Source organism: Notamacropus eugenii, chromosome 1, assembly GCF_028372415.1.
Source record: "Notamacropus eugenii isolate mMacEug1 chromosome 1, mMacEug1.pri_v2, whole genome shotgun sequence".
Lineage (NCBI taxonomy): Eukaryota > Metazoa > Chordata > Mammalia > Diprotodontia > Macropodidae > Notamacropus > Notamacropus eugenii.
Genome location: NC_092872.1, coordinates 404,983,858 through 404,997,235, shown reverse-complemented (window position 1 = coordinate 404,997,235; position 13,378 = coordinate 404,983,858). Strand labels below are relative to the sequence as shown.

Here is a 13,378-nt window from a genome sequence, read left to right as displayed (position 1 = left end):
TGGATGCAAGAGTATGTAATGAATAGGCAGTACGGTATAAGTAGATTCTTGAAAAATCACCAGCCCACCTATTTTTCACGATATCTTTCATGTCAGTTCTTACAGATAAGTCATGATTAGTCATGATTTTTCCCCTGAAACCCACCCCATTGCCTAACATCCTCTTTTCTGTTTAGGGAAATCACTATCATTCCAGTCACCTAAGTTCACAGTCTTGGAGTCATCCTTGACTCTTCTCTCTCCCTCATTTTCCACATACAAGCCATGGCCAAGTCTTGAAATCAGCAGTCCCCTCCAGGCTACACTCCCAAATCTCCAGATTTTCTTTACTAGACCATAGAAATTGCTTCATTGATAGTTCCATCTCATCCCTAGACTTTTCGATTTGGAAATATCCTCCACTCCTACAGACTCTTTCTCTGATTGGCTTGTTCCTTTCAGAACCTCCACTTCTCTCTTTGTATCCTCCCTACTTAGCATTCTGTCTCTTGCCTCTGTGCTTTGGAACAGTCTGTCCTACATGCCTGGAATGTTCTCCTTCAGCACCTCTACCTCTTAGAATGCCTAGATACCTTCACTGATCCCTTCAAATTGCACTTCAAACACAAGATATTTCCTGATCATTTCTGATGTTACTGCTCTCTTCTGCACGTTAAAAAAAAAATTACTTTGCATATGTTATGTATGAACTCATGAGCATATATTTTGTTTTCCCCAAAGAATGTGAACTTACCAAGGGCAAGACTGTTTCATTTTAGTGTGTATACTTAGTATCTCGCACAGTGCCTAGAACAGAACAAGCATTTAGATGCCTCCTGAATGGAACTTATTGGTTAGATGCTTGTTTTCCTTGTTCTTTGGGTCTCCAGCAATTTAAATTCCTTTGAGATGATAGAGATCCAGGATTAGCAGCCATATAACTTCATCAGTAAATAATGGTGTGTTGGTTGATCTGGGCTTGAAAAGGCAGAATATAAGACCTGGAAAGTTCTTTCAAGCTGGAAAGACTTTTGGTACCATCTCAGTCACAGAATGTGTCATTGCCTAAGGACTAGCTTTCCTAAGGGCAGAGACACTCATCACCACAAGGCTGGCTGATGGGCAGTGAATACGTTGGCTAGCATAACCTACATAGTTGGGTGTGTATCATTAATGGATTTCTGAGCAACTTTCTGGTTAGCTGAAATGGGAAGGTAAATGAATACAAGATTCAAAGACAAGAAATACAACATGAAAACAGCATAGCATGGCCACGAACTACCTAGAAACAGCTTTTGCTATAGCAAACAGCCCATAAATCATTATGATTCCATAAAGCACTGGATACCTACAGTGTATCTATATTACACCATCAAACTGATGGTGTAATAGCTGATCAAAGATCTTACTACTCTGATCTGTGCAATGACATTTGGGGGCAAAGGTTTCTTTTGAACTTGGAAGTCAAATATAAGGTAATAAAAAATCTCATTGAATAAACCTCCAATTAACCTGGGTTTTCTTTGTCCAAAGGGTGAAATTCAAACTCTTGGCATTCAATGAATTCTCCACAATCTGGTTCCTATCTACCTTTCCAGTCTCATCTCTCACTGTTCCTAGACATAAACTTCCCCTTAAGATTTTGTTCTGTTAGAATAGGTTCTTCACTACCTTTACATTATTCTTGTGAGCAAGTGTAGTCATTGAGTATTTTATCCAAACCTTTCTAGACTGGGATATTCAGTTTTCACAGATTTCAAGGTAAGATGAGCTTTCTCTAGAATGGAAGATCTCCAGGAAAATCTTGGTTTCCTTTGAATCTTTTTCAAACCATTTTCCCATCAAAGAAATCAGAACTAAATCCAAATCAGATCCCAATTGTCATAATTATTCTGCATCCTTCATTCTTTCCTCCACTTAACTCAAGACCTGAAAAAGATTATCTTTCAATGAAGAAAGAAATATCCTACCTAATCTCTGGAGTTTTTAATAGGATGTACACGTTTTGGTTTTTGGAATAATATCTTTGTTTCATAGCAGAAGTAACCAGAATGAACTCCACCTCAGAGTCTTGGGGCACTCTTCCCAAACTCTTAACGGGTTTCAATTATGTCTTCAAAACTCCAGATCCTACCTGATGTCGTACCAGGGATACAGTAGGTGCTTGATAAATGTCTGAATAAATGGGGATTCTGATGATAATGCTAACATTAAAAAGATGCTGCATATCACAAGCTGGTGAGTCCTCAGGAAATCCAATGTAAACATAATTCTCCTGACTCTAGCAAAGAATTATAACCATGAAGCTGGCTATTATAAAGCAGTTACAAACTTGGTATTGATTCCTGGCTGGGAGAAGAGCTGCCAATGATATTTAAGAGTTACAAAGAAAGATAATATCATCAATGCCTGCAAAGGATTCTTGAAGAATACTGTGTAGTAGTGACCTTTCCAGCCCTTCCAATGGCACCATTTATCATATTTGAGAGCATACTACCAAGAAGAAGATAAATGAAGAGAATGGAAATGCTCTCATAGAATCAAACAGCATTAGGGAATTGTATCAAGTGACTTATGTAAGATATTAATGTTAACAATCATAGCACTAAATGCATCCCTCCCTCTCCCTTTTATATTAGCAGAAGATTTCTTTTCTCCTTCATGAGGGGGAAATCTTCATGACCATAAGAAAATTTCCACATTTTAAAAGTTTTCCCCCCACTTAAAAGTAACAGATTTAAGAACTGTGAAATACTGTTCAATCCAAGTACTTGGAACTAAGCAAACATTTTGTATTAAGATAATTTATTCAGTCATTCTTTCATTTAACAGGCATTTATTAGGTTTATCCCATGTGACACCAAACTAAGTGACAAAAAGACCAAGAAAAAGAGTTCCTGTGGTAGAGGGCAGAAAAATTTACATTCTACTGGCAGGAAATGCCATGTTACAGATAAGTGAAATGTGGACAAAACAATATAAAAATTTGAGGACCTTAACAACTCAGTGGGGGAATTAGGAAAAGACCTCTTGGATGAGGAAGCAATTAAGCTGAGCCATGCAGGGATTTTACAAAGTAAATAAATACAAAGTAATATAATTCTTATGTGACAGTAGCCTCTTTGTTGATAAATCCAAAAGCTTGGTCTTTGTCCTAATTCTCCTTGACCTCTCTGATGCATTTGATATTAATGACCTCCTGACACCTCCTGTCTCTCTTAGGACACAATATCCAGGTTCTCCCAACTGTCTTGAGTGCTGTTTTTCTTTCAAATCCCTCTTATGTTACACAGTTTTAAAGTTTTGAGGTCACCTAATGCACACACACACACACACACACACACACACACACACACACACACACACACATACATACACACACACCCTCAATGAGGCCCACAGAGGTTGTGACTTTTGCCAGTGTCATACAGAAAATTGATGGTAGATCTAAAATTTGAAACAAGATTTCCTGACTGCCAATCCAATCCAATCCAATCCAATGCTATGCTCTGTGTGTGTGTGTGTGTGTGTGTGTGTGTGTGTGTGTGTGTGTGTGTGTAGACATGGGGGGTAGGGAGAGCAGGGTGTTGTTCAGTCATTTTCAGTCATGTCCAATTCTTCATGATCCCATTTGGGGTTTTCTTTCTCCAGCTCATTCTACAGATGAGGAAACTGAGGCAAACAGGGTTAAGTGACTTGCCCAGGGTCACACAGCTAGTAAGTGTCTGAGGTCAAATTTGAACTCAGGTTTTCCTGATTCCAGGCCTAGCACTCTGTGTACTATGTCGCCACCTAGCTGCCTATATCTCTTTATCTATAGCTATACTATTAGTATATAATATCCTCTCTATAAAATAGTATTATGACAATCTGTGAAATCTTTTTGGAAAGAAGACAGACCCAAAAAGGTGTTATTGTCTCTTCTTAACAGGCTAGGACAGTTCTGAGGACAGTCATGGGCATGGCAGTATGCGTTATGACAAGTTTCAAACATTAATTCCTAGCCATTTCCCAAATCTACCACCTGCACCCCAGACCTGCAACTTCTCCCACAAGAACTCAGAATCTGCCCTTTGAACCCAAGCGTCTGATAGGTGAGTTTTTATACCTTAGCTTACCAGGCTACCCCACCACTTCTTGGACATTTCCAAACTATACTACCCCCTCCTCCCTTTGTAATTCTGTGTCTCCTTTACTATTGTCTTCTATTAGAATATAATCTCCTTAAAAGCAGGGACTATTTAATGTGCTTGTTTTTAGTATCTCTAGAAATTAGCACAGTACCTGGAATATAAGTGATTAATACATACTTTTTCATTCATTCATCCAGTGTGGTCCTGAGCAACTCCAGAAGATCTTTTGACCTCTATTTGGCCTTTTCTGATAGGTCCTCTCAAGCAGCAAAGAATGATCTGTTTTCATCTTTGTGTCCCATGGGATTGTTTCTAAAATGGTTTTTAAAACTTTTTGGTTTTCAATTATCAAGCGTTTGCCTTTTCTCCCTCTTATTTGCCCCTGCCCAATGTGGAAGATTAAAAAAAGAAAAACAAAAGCCTTATAACAAGAAAGCATAGTCAAGTAAAACAAATTCCCATATTGGCCATGTCCCAAAATGGCTTCTATATGAATATTTATTTGCTGACTTCAGTTTGGCGCTCCAGAATCCACATTTATTTATTATCTTGTGTAGTACAGGGTAAATGGGCCTCTTAACTACCTTATAGACCAGGTTAACTTTTTAGTTGTTATTCATTCATTTAGTGGTATCCAACTGTACTAGACCCCATAGACTTTGTCCATGGAGTTTTCTTGGCAGAGACACTGGAGTAGTTTGCCATTTCCTTCTCCAGTGTGTCCCCATTTTACAGATAAGGAATTAGGGTAAAAATAGAGTTAAATGGGTTAAGTGCTGACAGATGCCTTGAGCTCCAGCCTCCACCTCTTCCACTGCCGCCGCCCGTTGCTCCTGCTTCAGTCTGAGTTTCCCTGGACCATGGCCAACACTGAGCTCACCTTCATCGCCATCAAGCCCGATGGTGTCCAGTGGGGCCTGGTCGGGGACATCATCAAGAGTTTTGAGCACAAGGGATTCCACCTGGGCCTCAGAGGAACATCTGAAACAGCACTACGTTAACCTAAAGGACAGGCCATTTTTCCCTGGGCTTGTGAAATATATGAACTCAGGGCCTGTTGTAGTCATGGTTTGGGAGGGCTTGAATGTGGTGAAGACAGGTAGAGTGATGCTGGGAGAGAACAACCCAGCTGATTCCAAGCTGGGCACCATTCGTGGGGACTTTTGAATTCAAGTCGGCAGGAACATCATTCATGGCAGTGATTCTGTAAGAAGTGCTGAGAAGGAGATTAGCCTATGGTTTAAGCCTGAAGAGCTGGTCAATTATAAGTCTTGTACTCATGACTGAGTCTATGAATAAGGATTTTAAAAGTGGGTATAGACTGGATCTACTCTTTTTAGTAGCTGTGGTATGCGTGTGTATGTCTTCATCACTGAGTATGAGTGTGTCTGTCTGTCTGTATGTATGTATGTCTCCATCCTTGAATAAAACATTTCATGCCAGAGAATTGAAAGAAATTGGAACCATCATTTTCTAAAACAATCCTGTAATTCTGTTCAATAAAACTTTGGAAATAAAAAAAAGGGTTAAATGACTTGCTTAGGGTCATGCAGCTAGTTAAGTGTCTGTGGCTGGAATTAAACTCAGATCTTCCTGATTCCAGGCCTGTTGCTTTATCCACTTTGCCACCTAGTTACCCAGGTTAACTTGAAACCAGCCCAAACTCCTTTCCCCAGCCTGATAAGTAAGACTGCCCAAGTCAGCTCACATCCTCCATTAACCATCCACCCTGGACCAAACTTGTTGGGAAGATAACTGAGCATGGAAACTGGTACACCCTTCAGGCCAGCACTTTCCCAAATGCTTTTGGGTGGAATATCATATTGTATTCTTAGGATAGGCAGTGTGGTGTAGTGGAAAGAGTATTTGAATTGAAGTCAAATGACTGGGTTCTGCTCAGTGACTATTTACCTCATTGAATCTCAGTTTTCTCATCTATAAACAGTGATAATAATTCTTGAGTTGCCTACTTCAAAGGTTGTGAGGAAAGAACTTTGTAAACCTTAAAGTGCTGTAGAAATGTGAGTTATGATTAGACTAGTTATGAGAAGCTTATTTCCTGTGGGAGGGCTTGTCTGAAAGTCAGTTAGAAAAAGGAAAAAAGCAACGAATGAGAACAGGAGGTTGAAATACTTACCTAACCAGTGTTTCTGTGTCTACAACTTGACTGATTTCACTCAGGTTGCAAACCTTCCAGGATAAGTTTGATTTTTTTTTCCTCTTGTTTATTTGGTCTATGTGTTGCTCAGTGGCAAACTGTGTGTTGGCAGCACCAGCAATACGTAATAACTGATAGCAATAAGGAAGCAAGAGGGGGAGAACAATGGACTATTTATTAGAGGAGATGGTCAAAATAATTGGAACAAAGGAACAGACAATAGGACATGTTGTTAGTGAAGTCAGAAATAGAATGATTTTTTTAAAATGAGGTGGAAGAACAGACTGATAAGAAACAGAACAAATAAGATAATTCTTATTTTTTTTTAAAGTGATAAATGAAATCTTAAAAGATAGATTGCTGCAATGCAAAATACTTAGGATTTCTTCTAGCATAGAAAAAAAGGAATCAGGCTCTCTAAGTGAAAGCTAGAAAAATCAAGGAAATAAACTAAAGGAGATGAAAGTAGTAAAAGTGCCTACCTGTTCAATCTGTCTCTTAATAATAACTGCTCACATATATACAAAGCTGTCACAAACATTTTCTTATTTGATTTTACCAACCACATCGTGGTGAAGGCAATACAAGCTTTATTCCTTCTTTTACCAGAGAGAAAACTGAGCCACTGAAAGGGGAAGTGATTTGCCTATGGTCACATTGTTAGCATGGGGTAGAGAGTTTGGAAATCAAATATAAGAAGTTCAAGTGTTATATATGTCTTAGTTTTTTGTATTATTTAATGCCTTTTGAGTACTTCAAATATATAAGCCTCAAAGTAGCACAGTATAGAAAACAAGTCAAAGAAGAAAAAGCCAATAATTTGTGTGTAATGATCATAAATCATGACTCTAGAAAGAGCTCCAGATTTTTCCCCTAGTGAAACATGAGTCATTTCCCTATCTTATTCATGTTCCTCCTTTTTTTTATTTGCACAGAATTTTCTAGTTTTCATTCACAAAATCCTACCTGCCAGTTTGTTGTTTTGTTCAGTGTGTCCAACTCTGACCATGGGGTTTTCTTGATAAAGATAGTGGAGTGGTTTGCCATTTTCCTTCTCCAGTGGAGTAAGGCAAACAGAGGTTAAGTGACTTGCCCAGGATCACATATGGATTTGAACTCATGTCCTCCTGATTCCAGGCCCAGTGCTCTATCTACTAAGCCATCTAACTGACTCTTATCTATATGTACAATGCATAAAATGGAACAAAATTTGGAATAAATATTTTGAATTCGTTCAGTTAATGTTCTACAAATCAAATGCTCAATTCTCACCTCATTACAATTATTTCAAACAGAAATTTTCACTCTGAATTAAAAAATTTCACTATAAATGAGGTACTCATTTTATTCTTCATTAGTTTACAAAAGTCTTCAAAATTGTTCATTTTATAATATTGATATTATAGTATAAATTGTTCTTCTGGTTCTTCTCTCTTCAGTCTGAATCATTTCTTACAAATCTTCCCAGGTTCCCTAAAACCATCTTTTTTTTCTATTAATCAATTCTTCCAGCACAATAGATATCCATCATATTCATATACTACACTTATTCACCCATTCCTCAACTGATGGGTATCCTTTTAGCTTCCAGTTTTTTGCCATTACAAAAAAAGAGCCTATAAACGTTTTTGTACATATGGTAACTTTTACTATTTCTTTTGATCTCTCTTGGGCATAAGTTTAGCACTGGCATAGCTGGGTCAAAGGGCATACACTATTTAGTAACTTTTTGTATATACTTACAAATTGCTTTCCCAAATAGTTACATCCACTTACAAGTCTACCAACTCAGTATGCCTGTTTCCCCATTCTATCAGTTATCATTTTCCCTTTTTATCATTTTTTTGTCAATCTGATGGTTGTAAGGTAGAATCTCTGAATTGTTTTAATTTACATTTCTCTAATTAGTAGTGATTTGGCGCATTTTTTCATATTTTCTTTTGAGAACTATCTGTTCATATCCTTACGGAATGTATCAGTTGGACAATGGCTCTTATTCTTATAAATATAAATTAGCTCCTTTTATATCTTGGAAATGAGCCCTTTGTCAAAAACACTTGTTGTAAAGATCCACTCCCCCCCCCACCCCCAACACCATTACTCTTCATTGGATTTGTTTGTGCAAAAAATGTTAAATTTTATGTAATCAAAATCAACTATTTTTATTTTGTGATCTACTCTATTCCTTGTTTGATCATTAAATATACTATCTACCTCCGTATAGAGAAGTGATAAATTTAGAATGCAAAATGAGACACACAGATTTTATATATATATATATATCTCAAGGGACTTCGTTTGCTTGATTATGCATATTTACTACAGAGAATTTGTTTTTATTTTTTCTCTTCCCCTCCTTCCCCCCACTGCCAATGGTATAGAGGAAGGTAGGGAGGAAGAATAAATATTGGTTAATTAAAAAACATTTCTAAAAATGAGGAAGCAATACAAATGTGAAATGGTGCATGTACTTTCAGCTGAGGTCACAATATTGTTAGTTTTAATCATTTTACTTTGTTACAAGAGATCTCAAAATATTTTTAACGTAAAAATAAAATACATCAATAAAAATTAAAAATAAATTAAACATATATATGCATATACACACACATATGGTCAAGGTCTAACAAAAACACAAAAAATATGGAAAATATCTGCATTATTCTTATGAAAATCAAATAGTTATTTCTCAGTTAAAGAGATCAGATGCCTGTGTACATTTCATTTGGCTCGCCTTTCTCCCTCCTCCTCCCCAGGTGAAAATACTTGGTGTCTCTGTTTCACCATTATGGATGTCTACCTTAAAAACTGCAAATAGAGGCTTTGTGCTGGGTGGCAAAACTGGCCTAAACCTTCAGGTCCAGGCATCATGGGTTCTATATACCTTTATTGAACACTGAAGCTGGATCATCCAGAAGAACAAAAGATGAGATGGGGATTCTCAGATCCACCCTTCAACATCAGGCTGCAGGTCTGGCCCTAAGTTAAATATGAAGTAAGAATCCACTGTACTTAAACTTCCATTTTCTGAGACAGCCCTCTCCAGATACCCAGTCTTCCCAAGGTGCCCCTGGATATCTTTTGCCATTAAAAGATAATGATATTCATTTACTGTAAGATGTTAGTGACTTAATGTTGGTTTTTCCAAGGGTAATTACATTTTAAAAGATGACCCTAGAGAGGACAACACAACCCAAAGGAAGTAAACTTTAAGACTGAAATTGCAGGAGGTAGTTTGCCCCATAAAATAAATAAGAAACTTCCAAGAATTAGAAGAAAGGAAGATAGCAAAAAACCCAACAAAACCCCAGAATATTTAGGACCTGTTAAAATGGTAAAATAAAAATATCACCCTTCATATTCATTTGTTCTTTGTACTTATTTCCATTATATGCTTGATCTATCTATCATCTATCTATCTATCTATCTATCTATCTATCTATCTATCTATCTATCTATATCCTTACTCCATCTAATTTCATCCTGCAAAATTGATTTTCCCATAAGACTGCCACATCTCTTCCTGATTTTTCAGTCTCAGCAACACAGATTTATAAACCAGAGCCTAAGCTCCCAAAGCTTGGCAGTCATTGTGTTACAATGTATTATGAAGTAAAACAAATGTGTAGAACATAATATAATTATATTAAAATTCATTGGTTGGCATACGAGGTAAAAAATGCATTAACAAATGTTTATATGAATTTAGTTACATTATCAATTAGGAGAACCTAAGTCACACAGATTCAGTCCCAGAATTTAAAGCTGAAAAGTTTCTTAGAGACAACCTAGAGTTGGAAGCTCACTTAAAAGGCTAGCAAACACAATTCCTACTGGAAACATAACTCTCTTCTGCAGGATTGTTGTTTGTCATCCAGGCTCTTTTTAAAAATCTTCAAGAACCCTGAGATCACCAAACCATTCATATTCATATTATCATTAATTCTTGTATGTCCATGTACAGACTTCTTGGTCTTCCCAGGCAAAAAGGATCACAGACCACAGAATGTCAGAGGTGCATTTGAAGGTTCATTAGACTGCCCATCTAGTTGACTGCCCTCCCTGGTTTGTCCTCTGCTTCCTCTCATTACTTATTCTAATATGTCTCCTCTGCTCTGCTTAATTTGCCCTGCACACCCATCTTCATTTAACCTCAAGAGGGGATGAAGGGTAGACAAATCAGAGTTCCTCCTTAGGGCTGCTGCCCCCAGTAGATTCTGATGAGGTTTCTCTCCTCTCCTCTACAAAAGGAGAGGATAGGGTCTTAGGGGCAATTGGCTGGTTGGAGATAAAATTGGGATGAAAACAAGTGTGGGCGGTCCTACTGGCCTTAAAGTGAAGGAAGGGCTTAGTAACAAGTTCAGTCTTCGGGAGAGCTGGTAAAGGAAAGGGAAGGAGCTCCTTTCTACATGGGGAGCTGATCCTCAAGGGCTGAGTTGGAAAACAGTGAATGTCTTTCAGCATTGCTTTCCTACTTCCAATGAATTAAGACCTGAATGAAAGCCTCTGACCCACAGACTGAGGCATTTCTTTGTTTCTTTTCTTGGCCAGTTTCGTGGAAGTCTGTGCCCAATTCAGGGGGCCAGCTTCCCTGGGTTGCTCTAAAGCAGTGATAGTGTCACCTGAGCATTGAAGACCAAACAGGAACATCTGGGGGTTTTAGGCTTTAGAGGTGAACTTTCCCTTTCAGGAACCTAACATATGAAATGGATTATTGTATGAATGCATTAGACAGGGGAAAAGGGCATATTGTTATGAGGTATAAAGAAAAGAGTACTGTATTTGGAGTCCACAAGACTTACATTTGAATCCAAGCTCAGCTATGAGTGATCAGGTGTGTGAACAAGTCACTTTCCTTCATTAGACTCATTTTCTTATTTGTAAAATGGGGTGGGTGAGGGACTAGATGTTCTCGAAAGTCCTTTCCAGTTCTAGATTCTCCTCATTTCTTATGGGCTGCACTACTTCTCTGGCCTTACCTGACTTTTCCTATGGTCCAGAAAGTTCGTTATTCAGAAACCCTCATCATCTTGCAAGCTCCCATCAGCCTTGATACTGCATCTCATCAGCTTGGAGCCATGAACTCCAAAACTTTCATTTAAGGAAGAACTTCAGCTCAGGACGTTGCCTCATTTCTCACACGGCTACAATATTTTGGGACTTCTCTGATTTGTACTTTCACCATCTCTCCCCACACCCCAGCTTCCTTTTGTGTGCGGTCTTCCTCCATTAGTCTGTAAGCTCCTTTAAGGCAGACCCTGTCCTCTTTTTTCATAGTTTGTGTCCCCAGTGCTTAGCACAATGCCTGGCACATAGTAAGTGCTTAATGTTTGTTTGTCCTTCCTTTTTGAAGAAGACCAATGACATCATGGAGTGATGTCTTGACTCATAAGTGAACTGAATTTATGTGAGGCCATTGCACAAAATCATTAGCTTCACTTTCTTCCAGAGTCACTGAAGTCAAGACAAAAGTCAAGATGGCTGGTGATAGCCTGGGATGCCATGGATGACCTTGGTGTCTTTGATGTGTGACCAAGCTCTAAGCACTTCACAGCACCTGCTTCAGCTGCCTTCATGGTCATTCCAAAATGGAAAGTCTTCACATGCTTGGGAAAGATACCCCCTAACTAAATGATGGAGTTGAGGTCTACTGGTTACCCTCAACCTGGTTTAGGTATCTGCCAAGAGGGTTTACTGGGGTATGGCTGCTATTCATCCTACAGCTTCTTGGAGCCACAGGTGACAGTTGAGTGCCAGATAAACACCTAAGGTGGATGAACAACTCTGAAAAGGGCTCAGTAAAACCTCCCATCAGAAATGCTAGTCCTTTCTGAATGCTGCAGAAACCCCATTAAACATCTATTGACTGACTGATCCCACTATTCTTAACTTGGGATCCCTGAACTTTTAAAAAATATTTTTGATTACTGTATTTCAATGTAATTGGTTTCCTTTTATAATCTTGTGAATTTTAATATATTTAAATATTTAAAAAAATTTAAACATTATTCTGCGAAGGGGTCCCATAGATTTGACCAGACTGACAAAGAGGTCCATGACACACAAAAAAAGATGAAGAATTCCTGGTATAATGTAAGGTTCATTGGCATCCTCTTGGCTAAAGTGAATATGGAAATGTAAACACCAGACCTAAGGCACTGAACACCATAGGCATTAATTTATCTTGTAAAAACTTCACCTCACATACCAAGTATAAAATTTGCAAACCATCTACCCTGCCTGTTCTTGGGTGGCAATCCTGTGTAGAGCTCCACTGGGAACAGAACTGGGCAACTGTGGAAATCAGGTGAAGATACTGATGGCTACCAAAAATAGAATCCACTTTGCATTCATGTGGGCAACACCCTTCCTTGGATCAACACATTTTTAACAGTGCGGATTAATCAAGGCTGATCTGACAGTTCTGAGTTCCAAATTTCAGGGGTTAGCCTGGTATCCATGCTGGAGCTAGGAAGGACCAATAGTACCACAGAGATAATCACTGAGGTAGATTATACTACAAGAATCAGAATCAATGACCCGCCTGCCTCAAACTGCAGGGACAGAAGAACAGTAGGACTTCATCTATTTGGTATACTCCACATACATCACTCCAGGCTAGTACTTCTTTACATGAGCAGAATTAAATCTAAATGAATTTTCTGCATAATCCTAACATAATGACACAGAGGGTTGGTGAAGTTTTTTTGTTTTGTTCTGGTTTTTTTTTTTTTTTTAATATATCGAGGGATCCTCACTTTGTGTAGCAAGACAGGATCTGTTAATAAGATTTCCAAATGATATCCTGGTCATCATCTGTTTAGGAATACAATTCAATTCGGCAAATATTAAGCCCCTAATGAATGTAAGACCATGTGCCAAGTGGAGACAATAGAGATTAGACATAAAATAAGCATGACACAAGGGAGAATAAGACAAAGGATAGAGGCAAAATGCTATGAGAAATTTGAGGAAGGAGAGATCATTTCCATGGAAGGGGGGGGGGGGGATTAGGAAAGGAAGTAGCACCTGAGTTAACCCTGCAAGGGGATGGGATTTAATAAACTGGAGCTGTGTTATGGAGGGGCTAATCATTGCAAGGTGTGAT

At 38.3% G+C, this 13,378-nt stretch overlaps 1 pseudogene; it reads left to right on the top strand.

Moving 5' to 3' along the window:
* The first annotated feature begins 4,930 nt into the window (after positions 1-4,930).
* Positions 4,931-5,559, top strand: LOC140526190 (nucleoside diphosphate kinase B pseudogene; annotated as a pseudogene).
* The last annotated feature ends 7,819 nt before the right edge of the window (positions 5,560-13,378 follow it).